Here is a 12,821-nt window from a genome sequence, read left to right as displayed (position 1 = left end):
ACTGAAATATAGACGAATAATATACTCAACAGCGTCTCCCAAAATCACATTAATATATGTCTAAAAATTCTTTAAAATAATTAAATAGTCTGAAACAAAACATTTAGTTAGGGGGGCAATACAGAGCATTGGAAAACATTTTTATATTCAAGATTCCCAACTGTAGACAAATTGGTTTTATCCATTTTTTGCGCAGTAATCGTAATATCGGGCAAATAAACAATACATGGTTGAGGTCTTGAGCAGCATTATTACATAGGTTGCATGAGGGAGACACACCATACCATTTTGCGAGGAGTGTATTAAGTGGAATCAAGTTATGACGTAAAAGGAACCATAACCTCCGGACGCCATGTGGGATATTCCACCTTAAGTATTGTTGTGCTTGTTTGGGTATATAGGTGAGGACCAAGGCTTCCCTTTCTTTATACTTCTGTTGTTCAAGTATATCCATCTTATAACACATTTCCCAGGACCTACTTTTTAGTTTTAGCTTTAACTCTGATGGAGAAAGAGAAAATAACGTATTTTCATCGAGTTCCAATAATAAAACAGCTTTTCTGAAGTTTTTTACCAGCTGCGAGAACTCATTAAAGTTACCTAAAAGCTCCTTTTTTAAGATTTCACGTAGGGTTCCTGGTTTACCTCTGGCCAAGCATGCTACCCACCTTACAAGAGCGGCTAGCCCTTGTGCCCAGCAGCTTCGCAGACCAAATTCCAGTCGGCAAGCGGATGTGGAGCATGCTGAATTAAGAGAGGAAATTTTCCTTAATACCTTTCCCTCCGTTTTTTGCATAAAATCCCATTGTTTTAAATCCACCAATTCTATTCCATAAAGGAGGGTGGCAGGAATCTTCGCTCGAAATACCTCTAAGCAAGAAGAGAAATGCCTCTTCCCTGTTGCATTATATAAGGAACATAGTCCCCTACCATGGGCCATGGCTTTTCTAGAATTATTTTCAATGTGAGGCTTCTCACTAAGATTAGAAGATATTATTTTGCCCAGAAACGTATAGGAGTTAACTACCTCGAGTTTTTCACCGCTTAATGACCAATTATAGCTCCTAGATCTGCATTTCTTTTTACCAAAGATGCACATGATCTTGCTTTTTGAGCTATTGATTTTCATATAGTGTTTGTCCGCGAAATCATTCAATGTATGAAGACGATTAGCAAGACCTTTTGGGGTCAGATCTAAGACTAGTATATCATCTGCATACATTAGAATAGATATGGCAGTCCCTCCAATAACTGGGGGAAGACCCTCACATTCAGCAACTGTAGTTGGTAGGTCGGCCATATACAGGGAAAACAGCGTGGGAGCCAGTATACATCCCTGTTTTAAACCATTCCGGGAGGGAATTGCTTGAGTGAGTCCCCTTTCCCCACCTTGTAACACTCTACACCAAGTATTACAGTGTAGGGACTTGACTAAGTCCAATAAGTATCTCGGCATACCCAGTGACGTCAGTTTTCTCCACAGCGTCGGCCGGTCAACCCTATCGAACGCTGCGGAGAAATCTATAAATGCTGCATATATGCCCCCGCCACGAACCCGCACATATTTGTCTATGATTACATGTAGCATAGTTAGGTTATCTAGAGTTCCATGCTCTTTTCGAAAGCCTGTTTGTTCCATAGGAATAATATTATTTAAGAGTGCCCAGTCTGTTATTAAAATTAATAAAAGTTTAGCAAAGATTTTTCCTATCGCGTCTAATAACGCAATTAGGCGATAGTTAGAGGGATTATCACGGTCACCTTTTTTAAAGATTGGAATCAAGATACTTCCCCGCCAAGAATCGGGAACTGATCGGTTTTTAAAGGACGCCTGGAACACTGGAAGAAGAATCCTGCTCCAAGTGGTTATGTCTTGCTTAATTATAGACATGGGCACTTCGTCCGGTCCCATGGCCCCGGAAGAGCGCATACTTTTAATTGCGGTAGCTATAGAAAACTCAGTGGGGAGTTCCATTTGAGGATCAATATTACAGTCTGGAACCCGGGCATCACCCCCTGCGTCATTGCATGCATATAGGTTGAGCACAAATTAGGTCCAGACATTTTCAGAGATAACAGTAGGAGTGGATGTTTTAACAACACCACATCCTTGTCTTATTATGGACCAGAAAGCTCTAGAGTTTTTACTCCTTGATGCTTCTCTTAGACTGATCCAAACCATATCTTTTTTGTCTCTTTTGAGCTTGGCTTTCAATCTCACCCTCCTTCTCTTTAACAAAGCTAACTGGATCCCAATCTCTCCTGATCTATTAAGATATTGCATCCTTACCAATTTGTTAATCTCTTTATTTAACTTTAATAGAGGGCTAGGAGTGAAATATTTCTTTATAAACTTTCCTCTACTCCTGGCCATTTCAGTAATTTTTTGAATAAGCAGTTCAAGGAACCTGAATTCCCTACCTTGCCAAGAGTCAAGTTCAGTTAAGAGTTGGATAAGGATGTTTTGTACATCCTTATTATAACTGGAACCCCAGTAGCATCTCCCAGAATGGCAATTAATAGAGAAGCCTTTGTTCTTTAGGGACCAGCAGTCAGAATCAGGAGGTGTTAATGAGATAGTTAATTTAATAATTTTATGGTCACTCAAAGGAGTATGGGAGATTACCAGGTCTTTAAAGCAAGAGAACGTGTCGAAGTCAGTTATTGCATAGTCCAAAATAGATTCACCACTAGTAGAACCATGTGTATAATTTGCCGGGGAATCAGAAGGCATTCTGCCATTTATAATAATTCCTTCCACGGCACTGAGCTCCCCAAGAAGAATCTTACCCCTTTTATTCGTTTTTATTTTATTAGGGAAGAGAGCTTGGGGAATATTAAATACTTCTTCTTTTACCTTGTTTCTAAACATGTCTAGGGAAGTATTGGACACTTTACAATTTAAGTCCCCCACCAATAATAGGTATGGGGGGTCATCCACCTCTAATAACTGCTTTATGTAGGAGAACATACGCTTTAAAACTGGGGTAAAATTATCTTCGGGAGGAATGTAGGCATTTAATATTATCAACGACGACCGTTGTACGGTATTATCCAGGTTAGAAATGGTTATGGATTGGAATAAATTACTCTCATCCTTGTAATGTGAGAATTGCCATTGTAATGTATTGGATAGCAAACAAGCAATTCCACCTTTAGCGTGGCCCCTTTTAGATGGCGTTGCAGCGGCTTCTAGGATGAAGTAATCATTCCCTCCATAGGGGAGAGTTTCACACCATGTTTCTTGGATACAATACACATCTGCATTCAGGGAAAAAAGATAATCAAATTTCTCAGGACAATTAGACAAGCCAGCAGCATTCCAAGAAACTATTTTTAAACACTGGTTAAAGATATGTAGATGGTCGTGGGTTTCTCGAGGAGGTGTTTGAGAGAACTCCCGGTAACCAATTCCACATCGAAGCATCTTCACCTAGAGGGTTATCAGTGCACCCCGCTAAAGGAAAGACCTGAGAAACCATACGTTTGCCTCTGGAGAGCCAAATTTTCAGGTCATTATTACATACAGGATAATCATCCTGACCAGAGGACCATCTTGTATTTCTTTCAGAGAAAGACAGACATAAGTTTTTATTAACAAAAGGTAACACGTCAATTCCTCTACGTTGAAAAGCTTCTGCATGTTGAAGGACTAGATTAGCAATTATTTTTGAGTAAAACTTTACCCTTATTCGTTGGCCGTTTGTGGTTCTTATAGGTAGAACTAAATCAATATCATTCGTTAAGACCAACTTTAGGCTTTCTATTTCATTAAAACAGCTAAGTAGCCAAGATCTATTCATTCTTAAATCAGAGTCAAGTAATGGCAGAAAGTCCAATGACAAGGTATCCACATATGAAATATTATCTTTTGATGACTGACGTGTTACATTTCTAGCTGCATCAGTCTGAGGCAGGAAAATAGGAGCTATTGGATTAAATACTCTTGTTACAATTGGAGAATGACTATCAGCCACACTTATAGGCTGGGGAACAAGGGCATCAATTACAGATCCAGAAACCACTCTATTCGAAGATACTTCATCAAGGGCCTCAATTGCTGATCCAGAAACCACCCTATTTGTAGATAATACAAGTGGGGTATCATTGGTATCATTAGTATCATTTAGGATACCTTCCCCATCTACATTATCCTGAATAACAGGAGGTGAGTTATACCCTCTTCCTAGGGGAGCAGGCGTTTCAGTTATTATATGTTTTGGAAAGATAATTTGTCTAGGTCTTTTCTTTTTGTGTTTTCGTAAAGGCTTCCCCTTTTTTCCTCTTGTTATCATTTTGGGAACTCGAGGAGACCCCAAGAGAACTTCTGACTCCTTTTTTTCCTGCACAAAAATGGGAAAAAGATCTTGACCCCCCGTTTGAGCTACTTCACACACTTCCTCTTCCTGCTCCACCAGTGGTGGTTCCATACTCAATGGCAGGACAGATGAGGTGCATGGATTAGGGGACTTCTGAATCTCCGCCTCTATAGGCAATCCCAAAGGGGCAATTCTCCTCCCTTCAGAAGGATAAACAACCTCTTGATGTACAACAGGCGGAAGATTAGGAGTGGAAACAGAGGTCTTAGATTCATTTTCAACATTTTTCGCATTCTGTGCCAACAGAGCCTGAAGTATTTCAGTAACAGAGGATAAAATACAATCAGAATTTACAGCAAATTTACCCATTAGCAATAATATGGAAGAGAGAATTTGCTCAAGGGCTATGAGTGACTCTGAAATGGGTTTGTCATTTTTCGGATAACTTGAGGATGTAAGGGGACAAATCCCAGATAGATTAAAGTGAGGGGATTGTTCGTTACCCAGCGGAGACAAATTATCTGTGGATTTAATGGATGGGGTACTGCTATATAATAGCAGACCAGAAGGTGTTTCTCCACTAGGCGTTTTATTAACTACTATGGGAGGTAGAGATTTCTTATCCACATATCTTCCGCAAAGTTCAAAGTCAATACTAGTAGCTATGGAAACATCACCCTTATCTTCTTCCAGTATATTATTCCCCTTGTGAGTATCAAGTAGCAGAGATTGCGATATTACCAAGGGGTCAACAGCAGCCACATGTTCAGAACCTATTGGAAGGTCTACCACACTAGCCTGACTTAGTGACCTTTTCATTTCCACCATAGGGGCATCCTCACTACCTTCCTCCTTATTGAAGCAGGGAATTAATTGCTGTAATGGATCATTATCTGATTTCCTGGCAACTTCAAGTGATCCATTCAAGCTTTTTTCCCAAATTTGTTTTAATTGCATCTGACCTTTCAGGATAGCACTGTTAGCTTGTTTTTTCCTCAAGTGACTCGGGCCGTGAATTGCACCGTGATTCTCCATTACAACCTTCCCGGATCGTAATGTCTTAACCTCCATAATACTTAGAATTCTATGAAAGCCTACAATAAATCTCCCAGATTTTTTAAAAACACAATTTTAGAATAATATAAACACACAAAAAATGAAAATGGGATTGAAACTGACAGTACAACTACTTCGTGCCTATATTTCTATCGGCGTATTTGCAATAACATACCATAAAATGACGCAAACTAATATCTTAAGAAAACGACTGTGAGAGTCAAGATACCAGGGCCCAGCCCGGCCTACCTCGGCCACTGAGGGCCACAGAGGGCCCGCCCTTTGCCCGGGCTTAGCTTCGCGCTTTGCCCCGCGCGCGTCCCGCTAGCGCGACTTTCAGTGCCTTATTATAGTACAAGGGGGAGGGAAGAGGACCAGCTGAGGCGAGTTTGATTCCGCAGCGCCCGCTGGTCCTCGCAGTCCCTGACACTCTGCAGATTCCCTCGTCGATTCCCTTTCAGGGTCAGGCAATCGGAAGATGACAGGCACTCGAACGGCGCCCGCGAAGCGGGGGCCGTGAGGCGTGGGACTGAAAACGGCAAATGAAGCACCCGATAACAAGTGAGCAGCAGTCTCGCTTTAGCAGGCACACAGAGTTGAGATTAAGCCTCCACTTTTAAGTCCGGCGGGAGGGGGCGGGAAGAGGGCCAGCTGAGGCGAGTTTGATTCCGCAGCGCCCGCTGGTCCTCGCAGTCCCTGACACTCTGCAGATTCCCTCGTCGATTCCCTTTCAGGGTCAGGCAATCGGAAGATGACAGGCACTCGAACGGCGGCCGCGAAGCGGGGGCCGTGAGGCGTGGGACTGAAAACGGCAAATGAAGCACCCGATAACAAGTGAGCAGCAGTCTCGCTTTAGCAGGCACACAGAGTTGAGATTAAGCCTCCACTTTTAAGTCCGGCGGGAGGGGGCGGGAAGAGGGCCAGCTGAGGCGAGTTTGATTCCGCAGCGCCCGCTGGTCCTCGCAGTCCCTGACACTCTGCAGATTCCCTCGTCGATTCCCTTTCAGGGTCAGGCAATCGGAAGATGACAGGCACTCGAACGGCGCCCGCGAAGCGGGGGCCGTGAGGCGTGGGACTGAAAACGGCAAATGAAGCACCCGATAACAAGTGAGCAGCAGTCTCGCTTTAGCAGGCACACAGAGTTGAGATTAAGCCTCCACTTTTAAGTCCGGCGGGAGGGGGCGGGAAGAGGGCCAGCTGAGGCGAGTTTGATTCCGCAGCGCCCGCTGGTCCTCGCAGTCCCTGACACTCTGCAGATTCCCTCGTCGATTCCCTTTCAGGGTCAGGCAATCGGAAGATGACAGGCACTCGAACGGCGCCCGCGAAGCGGGGGCCGTGAGGCGTGGGACTGAAAACGGCAAATGAAGCACCCGATAACAAGTGAGCAGCAGTCTCGCTTTAGCAGGCACACAGAGTTGAGATTAAGCCTCCACTTTTAAGTCCGGCGGGAGGGGGCGGGAAGAGGGCCAGCTGAGGCGAGTTTGATTCCGCAGCGCCCGCTGGTCCTCGCAGTCCCTGACACTCTGCAGATTCCCTCGTCGATTCCCTTTCAGGGTCAGGCAATCGGAAGATGACAGGCACTCGAACGGCGCCCGCGAAGCGGGGGCCGTGAGGCGTGGGACTGAAAACGGCAAATGAAGCACCCGATAACAAGTGAGCAGCAGTCTCGCTTTAGCCAGGTTTAAAACTACACTTTCAAATATTATGTTGTTAAAGTATTTTAATTCCTGTAGAAAGCAGGTCAGGGCATCTTGTCAGGGCATTGTGTAACTCATACAGCAGACTATCTAGCCCACTGCTTTCCCCTTTTATTAATCTCCTAAGAATTCCACTTACTTCCACCATATTTAATTCATGATTTAACACATTTTCAGGTCAGTCTGCAAAATATGAAGAGTGTCCTTTCTGAGCCAGGTAACTATCTGATTTAATGTAGCCTTAGAATCATTCTGATACAGGTCTTGGAAGAACTTAACAAAATCCAGGTCATTGTTGTGTTCTTCTGACCAATACTCTCCAGTCTCCCTATTTACCATCTCCTTAACTATACTTTTTGAGCTATCTACCCTTGCCTTCCAAGCCAGCAAGTTTTCACACCCTTCCCCGTACTCATGATGCGCTAGTTTGCTGGCCTTCCACCTTCTCCATACCATGGCCCTATAGCCCCATGGCCCCACTCCACATAACTGAAAGCGTGATCTATGGACCCAAAGCTACCTTTCCGCCAAGTTTGGTGTAAATCCATCTAGTGGTTCGGGCTGTATTTGTGATCAAAACACCTATGGGAATTAACATCTGAAGTGCACTTTTTTACCCCCCCCCCTTTCCATGCCCCCGCTTGATGATCGCTCCAAAAGTTTTCATGCACAGCTACAATCACCAGGGCACTTTTTGGGGAAATTTTCAAGCTGATTCGTCAACTGGCGCCTTAGATATAGGCAAGTCAAAAACACATTTTCCCATGGAAACATGGTCATAACTATAACTACCTACTAGCGACCACCAGTAGGTAATAATATATATGTATTCTGGGTTTAGGTGCGATAGAACTATATCTAATTATTTCTTTTTTGCACATTTAACAGCAATGTTAGTCGAACAATCATTGTAAATATGTACAAGTTTATATACAAGGAAAATCACCTAGTCATAGTATGTCGTCTATGTTCATTTAGATACAGTGATTGGTGTCAGACATTTATTAAAAATCACCCATAAAAATTCACTTGCACGTAACGCGATCATGTGACCAAGGCCACTTCGATGGCTGAAATGCTTCATGATCGACGGCACCATAATATGAAAAAAATAAAGCGCAAATTTGGCAACAAGCTAATTAAAGTTGTTCGTATCTCTCATGTATATATATATATATTACCTACTGGCGTTCGCCAGTAGGTATATATAGTTAGGATTATTTCCCTATGGGATTTTTGAAAATTCTATGTCTAATAACTTTGGCGTTTGTGGACGGAATCGGCTGAAATTTTCAGGAAAATGGCACATTTTGTTTCTGAGCAGCCCCTAAAATTTGGTGGGGTTTCGTCAAGGGGGGCCGAGAAAAAAGGGGGGTCCCAAAACGCGTTTTTCCCATTCATTTTTCCATAGGGCGGTTGGACTCACTTTTAGCTCGAACGGCTGAATGGATTTGCACGAAACTTGGCAAAATTGTAGGGACTGTTAGCCCGATGTGCCTTTGCTAGGTCTCAATATATGTGCTCCAGTAGTTTTTGAGAAATTAATGTTCAAAACAAGATATATATCTGTAACAGCGCTCCGGGCAGCGATCCGGTCCGCTTACTTTTCGCGAAACGGAACTTTGCGCGCAGAAAGCTGATTGGCTCTCCGGTGTCTGTCAACATTCTAAACAGTCTGGAGCGGCCGCCATCTTATCTCTCGGCAGGATCGAGAGAGAAGAAGAGGTGAAAAACGAAGGGGGAATTTATTGAAAGGGGGCAAGGTATACCCCTCTTGACCCCCTAGGAATGTTGTTGGGGTTATTAAAGGGTCCCGTGGGGAAAATAAAAAAAAAATGATTTTTCACGGTAGAAGCGATTCACGGGCCGCGAACTGGGCCGCAAACTGGTAGCGAAACGAGAATTCGCCATTTTGTGCTTCGTTTTAATTGTTTAGAGACAAAAATTATCGCCGCTCATCGGCCACAATGCATGAATATCGCTGAAAAGTCAGCGATATTCATGCATTATCCAGCAAATGCTCTTAGCCATGTTATCCACCTTCCATTGGATAACATGGCTAAAAACTGCTCTGTGCGTGAGCTTTTTTTTTTTTTTTTTTGCTGCGTGACGTGTGTTAACGTTCGATTCGATGGAAATCAGGAAGTGTTGACCACCATTTTGTCACTGCGAGTAAATATTTTGTTATAAATGAATCCTTATTGATAAACATTGTCTGCGCCATCTTGCGTTTTTGTCCAATGACACAATTTTGTCGTGCACGGCGGCCATTTTAGATGCCTTGACCAGGGCCACTCTCTGCACGCCGCCGATCCTCAGCATGGCTCCCCACCCTCGCAAGCATCTCCCCCACGCACTGGTCACCCCCGCTCTTTCTCTCATGCATGGGCTATATACTTCCCCCCATCTGCGCTGCTCTTCTCTGAGAATCACACCCTGTGCCCGCCCGACACCTCCCTTTCACCCTATTCACTACCGCACCCTCTGACACTCCTCTTCCTCTGTGTCCGATTGTCCAGGCCGGACCTAGGCTATCACCTAGCCCTGCGGATGTAGTTTATGGCCCCAGCTGTAGAGTATCCAGACATGCCAACCCTCCCGATTCAGGCGTGAGACAACTGATTTCAGTGCTAGTCTCCCGCCTCCCGATTCCTGCAAGCAAAAACCCGGGGGCATATTACCAACAACTAGCGATAATTTTTGTCTCTAACTTGTTTAGAGACAAAAATTATCGCCGCACATCAGCGAATTTTATCGCACATAAACCTTGCTATTAGCAAGGTTTATCGCAAATGCGATAAAAAACGGCCGCAATGCATGAATATCGTTGAAAAGTCAGTGATATTCATGCATTATCCAGCAAATGCTCTTAGCCATGTTATCCACTTCCCATTGGATAACATGGCTAAAACTGCTTAGGGCAGGTGTTAGGTTTAGGAGATATTCGCGCTTAGCGCGAATATCTCCAAAAGTTGGTAATAGGAGATAGCGATGGTTAGGGACTGTTTCCAGTCGCTAAAATCTTGGCACGCCCACTTTGCATGTCATTAGTGATAAATATCACTGATATGCAAAGCGGGGCCCAAGATGGTCGCTATCTTCTTTTAGCTGTCACTAACTGGTGTTAGCGACAGCTTGGTAATAGGGAGATAATTTTATCTCTTTTTTTTTTGGCTTTTAAAGCCCAAAAAGCGGAAATAAACCCCCTTGATAATATGCCCCATGATTTCTCGGGGGTTTCAGCTGACAGGGCTTGGTATTGTGTTACGTGCTAATTTTTCCAGGAAACGTCAGAGGGTCGATGCAGGGGTTCTAGAAGGGGTGATAAACCATTTAAGCCTCATGAACAAGCGCATGGTCTTTTAAACATTTGTGAAGTACTCGGGGCGGCGGTGTGTGTGTGCCCTCTTTCAGGAGCGGGCGGGGGGGGGACTGCCAGCAACTTGCCAGGCCAGGCAGTGTTCAACACGTGCATCACCCTTTCTCTGCCTGCTATTGCGCTCCATGCTTCGGAAAGCTAAGAAAAAGAACGTGCATTTGAGTTTGAAATGTCCGATCTTGTAGCAGTACACTTGCAAAGCCCACACATGACAATAACCCGATTCAAGGCCCCATTCACCCGATTTTTTAAACATATATAGCACTCCAACAAAGTTAGATTTTAAAACTTTATTAACATTTAACTATAATGAACGGAACAAAAACTGTAAAAACATTTAAACATTTTTCACCCAAAAAAGCAACAATGGTCAGAAGCTGTCTTTTGTGCGAATAGTCCCAAGGCAGCACAACGTGCAGAGTTCTGGACGGCACCCAGGTGATGTCGCCTGGGTGCCGCACTGGTTTTGGGATCCTACAATGCTGTCCGAAAATTGGCGTGGGGCGTCCCGGGTGGGGCGGGGGGAGGCCTCGTCAGTAGCGGTCTGTTGTGCGAATAGTCCCAAGGCAGCAGAACGCGCTGAGATGTTGATGGCACCCAGGTGATGTCCAGTAAACTGCCGCACTGGTTTTAGTATCCTACAATGCTGCTCCGAAAATTGGCGTGCGGCGGCCCGGGGGGGGGGGGGGCGTGGGGGAGGCGGCGTGAACGGGCCTCCCCAGGTGGCGGCCATCCAGCTGAGTTGCGCCCGCTCTTGTGGCTACAGCGTCTCGCTCACCATGTTGTTGAGTTGCTCCCACTCTTGCAGTGCAGCGATAGGCGGCTGCCACATGACTCTTAAAATGGCGGACGGCTCTTCGGTTTTGGGCCTGGTCCACTGAAATGGCCCTGGGACACCTTGGAACTCGGACGCTTGCCTGCTAGGGCTTGGGCTCCATTCTCGAAAAGCGTCCCCTCAGCCGTGAAGATTCTACAAAAGTCTTGGGGGCCCCCGACTCCCGCAGGCTTCCGGTGGGGAGCGGCTGCCATGATTGCTCGTGGAATGACCACGACGGAGCCACGAGATGGTGGTGCTCTCATGCTGACGCCAGCTTCAGTCTGAATGATCCAGAAACAAGGTGGGGCTTTCATCGTTTGGGAAAAAAAAAATGTTGTAAACCAATGAAAAGTGTTATTTTTAGGTCATATGACCAAGCCTTCCATCTTTAGGAAACCAAAAGTAAAATGAACCAATGAAAAGTTTTATAAACAAGTCACATGACCTGTTCTGCGGCATAGGGCTACAAAAAGCGTAGAAAATCCGTTGGCACGTGAGGCGGCGTCAGTAGCGGACCGATGTGCGAATAGGCCGAAGGCAGCACAACGCGTCGAGATCCGGATGGCACCGAGGTGGTGTCCAGCAAATTGCCGCACTGGTGTGGCCATCCTACAATGCTGCGCCGAAAGACGGCGTGTCCAGCTGAGTTGCGGTCACTCTTGCGGTACAGTGACTCGAACGCGCCGAGATCCGGATGGCACCGAGGTGGTGTCCAGCAAATTGCCGCACTGGTGTGGCCATCCTACAATGCTGCGCCGAAAGACGGCGTGTCCAGCTGAGTTGCGGTCACTCTTGCGGTACAGTGACTCGAACGCGCCGAGATCCGGATGGCACCGAGGTGGTGTCCAGCAAGTTGCCGCACTGGTGTGGCCATCCTAGAATGCTGCGCCGAAAGTCGGCGTGGGGTGCCCCGTTGGCTTATGAGGTGATGTCAGTAGTGGACCGATGTGTGAATAGGTCGGAACCAGCACAAGGCGCCAAGATCCGAATGGCAAGTCCTGGATGTTGAGTGCCATAGTTGAGAGTTCTGAGCAGTGCTTGTAAGACTGTCTGAAGCATATTTGCACCTGCTGCAGCTTCACTATTGCCCTGGTGTGGCCAAAGGTCGCACATGACATAGGCGGCCGGCTCCCGAGGTCCGGCGGAACTTTTTGCCTTTTCCTTTCTGCTTCTTTTCCTACAATCCGTTTCATCTGAAGACACGACCAGGTCCCTGAATGTGTGCAGGGGGACGCTATTGATTGAATGAAAATGGCGGCTTGACACAAAGCTGACTCAAGCGTTGCTGTTGATGCTATACAGACAAAAATTGGTTTTTAGTTTGTACATTCTTCAGGATTTTTTTTCCATCCAAGTCTGATTGAGAGTTTGTAGAAAAATGGCTTCAGATTTTCCACATACTACTCTTCAACATTCTTCCTAAATGTAACAATGTGAAACTCACTAGGAGAACGGCTGTTTCTGTTTCCTTTCAAAATGCTGCCAACAATATTTTCTGAATGGAAGACACCATCTTGTAGCATAAAGGGCCGAAAGGGGTTCTGGTCTGGTCG

The sequence above is a fragment of the Lissotriton vulgaris genome, chromosome 8 (assembly GCF_964263255.1).
Source record: "Lissotriton vulgaris chromosome 8, aLisVul1.2, whole genome shotgun sequence".
Classification (NCBI taxonomy): Eukaryota; Metazoa; Chordata; class Amphibia; order Caudata; family Salamandridae; genus Lissotriton; species Lissotriton vulgaris.
The sequence above is the reverse complement of the archived record's forward strand: the minus strand, read 5'-3'. Positions refer to the sequence as shown.